The following is a 4,542-nucleotide window of genomic DNA, read 5'->3' on the forward strand; positions in this document are numbered from 1 at the left end:
TCTTGCGTCTTCATTTCCATAAGCATCAAGGACGAGCGAGCATTCGACCTTTTTAAGACAGTGCCTTACTCTTGCCTGCGCCGCTTTCGTAATTTTGATCAAATTCACTGAACTCATGCCGAAGTGCCATGGATAATTATCTGCTTTCTAAAGACAAACAATCACCATTGCAAAATGGTTACATTAGCGTGGTAGTATTATCCGGGGAGAAACATCTTATGCTAAGTCAGTAAACCAGATAAAGCATAATCGATAGCAAAATACAATTCAGAATCAGGGAGGAACTTCAATGGAGCGAACGCTTAATTTGGCCGCAGCCGAGTTTCTCTGACGGATGATAGACATTATTTGAGGCTGCACCCAGCGGAAATAATATCTAAGTGGTAATGCAAAATAAGACCCTTGAAGTACCTTTTCATTTCAAGATATTCGTTGTTACACCAATTGTTATTTGAATTATTATTGAACGAGGCTGCACCGCGCATCAAGAAAGCACCGAGGTGGCACAACAATAAGTCCTGAAAAGGGGCTTTTCCATCTTATGACTTTCTTTATAGTGCCAATTATTATTACGTAAGCCAACTCGCGTGTCGGAAATTCTATTTTAAATTCATATTGAATGATTAAATGAAGGATTTTTCCGAAGTAATTTTGCAGTTGCACGCACCTCTCGAGACAGCGTATTTCATTGTGAGGATTTTTCTCCATCGTACGTTCGAACAACGGCTCCGTGGCTTAGTTGGTTAAAGCGCCTGTCTAGTAAACAGGAGATCGAGGGTTCGAATCCCTCCGGAGCCTGGGTTTTCTTTTTAGTCCTGCGATCGAGGCTTTTAGTATATGGCTGGTTATAGGTTTTAGTAATATATATATATATATATATATATATATATATATATATATATATATATATATATATATATATATATATAAATATATATATATATATATATGTATATTTTATATATATATAAAATATACATATATATATATATTACTAAAAGCTATAACCAGCCATATACTAAAAGCCTCGATATATATATATATATAGTATATATATATATATATATATATATATATATATATATATATATATATATATCGAGGTCGTTGTATATAAACGATCGATCGTTGTATATATATATATATATATATATACACACACACGGAAATAGATATAGGGAGAAGGGATAGGGAGAGGAATAGATGAGGAGAAGGGATGGGGATCTGCTCGATTCCGCTTTCCCCACCTCTCCTGTGTTCCTATCCCTTTCCCTTATATCCATTTCCGTGTGAATGAATATGTATTTGTTCGCCATATCGCGGGTTTTTGTGTTTAAATGTATATATATTCTCACGGATCTAATGCAAGACTAATTTGGATACGCGGAAGCATTCCCTGGCCCGGCTGAATTGTCTATGTATACGTTATATCTGTTCGTATACCTCTATGCTCATGTATTGCATACAATTAATCAATTTAAATGAAATTCTGAAGTTGATGTCCGCCCTCAATTGACAGCATGCATAGCGCCGAGGTATATCTGAGTCGGAAAATAACCTTTGTTGAAAAACAGAATCCAGTATTTAAACAAATTCACCTCACTCCAAAATCCAGAATTGGTGGTTGACACAGAGATAATTAAAAGCAGATAAGCTTAACCTCCATCGAAACCATGATGTCCTTTAGCAAAGACGCACCCGTTGTTATTTGTATCCCGATGCATTGATTTTTTGAAGTGATAGGACTGCATCCGAGTATGAAAATATGTGATGGGTGATTAATTAATTGAAATGTTGTTGAATAAACCTTGTCAGTTATGTAGTCATTCCTTTGATAACTATATTATCCCTGTAAATAATTTAGGGTTCAGATCGATGAATCAGATTTCTTTCTCATAACAACCAGAGGAGTAAAAGGAAGAAAAACATATCATATTAAATTATTCCTAATTAAAAGTGTCGTAACTGGCCTTTGTCCTTAAATCCACCCTATGTCAAATTCCCATACATAGCTTGTATTGTGTTCAAGATATGTGGATACACAAAAAAGAGCAGGTATGCTGACTCCCATTATATCTTATTAATAATATTATTCACCTGGTGTATAATAATGTTCGTTTTATTATTATTTAGCATTCATCCATCGAGGGCCCGCCATTAAACAAAAACTTCTTCAGTTAGATTTATCATGAAAGTAATTAAAGATTCGACGTTTTCTGCGTACGGATTGAAATTAATCGGTTCCACTCATTTAGCTGTTTCTTCAGTAGATTGAAGCTTATGTAATCCCTGAGAACTAAAAATAATGGAGGGGAGATAGTCTTCACTTCAGAGGGACATCTCATGTAAACAAAAGGCTCCGGAGGGATTCGAACCCTCGATCTCCTGTTTACTAGACAGGCGCTTTAACCAACTAAGCCACGGAGCCGTTGGTCGAATGCATGAAGGAGGGTTATTTCATTCACAGAAATATTCATATCGGTGTTTCAGGTATTTTTCCTTATTCTGCGCTTACGTCATGAGATTGACTGAAATAAGTAATTATGCATGGGCAAGCGACTTATTATTTTCGATATATAAACTAAAGTGAGGAACCACAGTTGGCAATTTGATGAACGAGTATGCAGAAGTGATTTATGGCATTTTGGGGTTCCATAAATAATTTTTTTTAGTCGACGTTGAATTATTTTGCTGGGATTACCTCCTATCTAGAGAGAAAGCAGTTTTGAATATTAATAGCCATGACATTTGAAAAAGCAACCTGGAAAAAAGGCATAAACTCGGTAGTCTCTTTGCAAAAAAATGTGATTGTATATGAAAAATACTAAAGAATTGAATATTTTCTTCATTTGAAGTCATCAAATTAGAAATTTAATGGATAAACAATGGTATCGTGAGAAAAAATAAGGTAAATAATCAGACCTTTTTGTAGGCTTACAAGCAATCTGATAAATCGAGGCCTAGGTTTCAGGGTGCATGATAAAACTGCGTCATCTTCAATTACAGGAAATTTTATTGAGTGCCTAAATGAAGTACTTTGTTGTGACACTTCATCAAAAGTGCACCTGCGAACAAAAGTATTATTTCGCTGTCTTTCTGGCGGCACACAGAACGGTATTATATCTTTTTTAACCGAATTCAAGACTAGTTAAGTTAAGAAAAAAGAAACTTCAAAAACCAATTTTTTGCGAAACAATTGATGAAGCCAATAATAACAGCGTGTAATTTCAGTTGCCAAAAATTCTTCGGTAACTTACTGAAGCTAAAGCAATTAAAGAAAGATATTTGCGCTTATACTGTTTTGCTCTGTTCTATGCGTGAATAATTGGTCGCTCAAATTAAAGACGCGCTGTGATGTCGAAGGATATACACAGGGAATTATAAGCTACGCGACATCTGTTTACATCCTCTCTTTAAGCCCTACTGTACTCAAAGATGAAAATTGGTTCCTTAGTAATCAGCAAGCTACATTAAATCTGTCAAAGTATTTTTTATTACTTATTTCAGTACTTTTTTAAGTTATCCAATCAGGCAGGCTTAAACAACAACGTGAAATAGAGGTTTTCATCATTGGCCCCAAAATTATGGCGCATTAATAGCTGCTTATTGGAGGCAGCATGCGAGAGCAAAAACCACATCAGTGATCAGCTGGAAAGTTTTGCTGAGCCTAAGAACGCCGAATGGCATCAATAAACTCTCATTTCGACTTGAAGCTTTTTAACGGGGTTAAATTTGAACTTTTGATATTCTTGACTGTGTTTCTTATTCTGAAATATTATTGCAAATTATACAAAATAAAATAAGGACATCGTAAAGAAATGTGATTACGTTAGATTACATATTCAGGAGAGAATTTAATGTGTTTTGGGTGCGTATCGGCGAATTCTCTTGCCAGACACCCGCTTTTGACAAAATAATGAAAGTGAATTTAATCTGGATGGAGATGCATACGGTATATATCTTTCTGATATATACCGTTTGGAAACTTCATTTTTTGAGCATTCAGATGAAACAATTTGAAGTATCATACATGAAATATCATACGCGGGCACTTCCGTGCTCAAAAGTGATGTGCTCTTTCATGGTATAAGGCAAGAAGTGAACTTTTACTTGTCTACTCTGCTCTTGACTTCAAGAAAAACAGTTTAGTGTATTAATCCAATATTTATATTCATTGAAGTTAAATGGCGTTTCCCCGGAATGCATCGACTTGAGTCATTCATTCTGGCTATTGCCGTCTCATGTTCTCTTGCCTAAAGATAATCTTTAGCATTCTCTTCGCGACACTGTTGACACGAGAGAATATCGTAATTGGTGTTACTCTGCTTCGGAAACTCACTTTTGGGGAAGCTTCTAGACGCACAGACCCGAGTAGAGAGGGGGAAGAACTGGTCGCAAAAGAGGTAATGTGATAATGATAGCAAGCAGTTCTTATAATTTTCCCGAATGCTTTGTTTCACCTGATTTATTTTTCTTTAAATACACAGATATTCTGTAAGGAAAACGTGTCATTAGCTCAAGTTGCTAGTCTACGACAGGTAA

General features: G+C 35.6%; 2 non-coding genes across 2 annotated transcripts; one reads left to right on the plus strand and one right to left on the minus strand.

Annotated features, from left to right (window-relative positions):
- The first annotated feature begins 724 nt into the window (after positions 1-724).
- Positions 725-798, plus strand: TRNAT-AGU (transfer RNA threonine (anticodon AGU)). The gene has a single exon. It is a non-coding gene; the product is annotated as a tRNA-Thr (tRNA).
- A 1,556-nt stretch (positions 799-2,354) lies between these two features.
- On the minus strand, positions 2,355-2,428 carry TRNAT-AGU (transfer RNA threonine (anticodon AGU)). Its single transcript has one exon. It is a non-coding gene; the product is annotated as a tRNA-Thr (tRNA).
- Between the last annotated feature and the right edge of the window lie 2,114 nt (positions 2,429-4,542).

This window comes from Hetaerina americana, unplaced genomic scaffold (genome assembly GCF_022747635.1).
Source record: "Hetaerina americana unplaced genomic scaffold, ioHetAmer1.1.p SCAF_4, whole genome shotgun sequence".
NCBI classification, from domain to species: domain Eukaryota; kingdom Metazoa; phylum Arthropoda; class Insecta; order Odonata; family Calopterygidae; genus Hetaerina; species Hetaerina americana.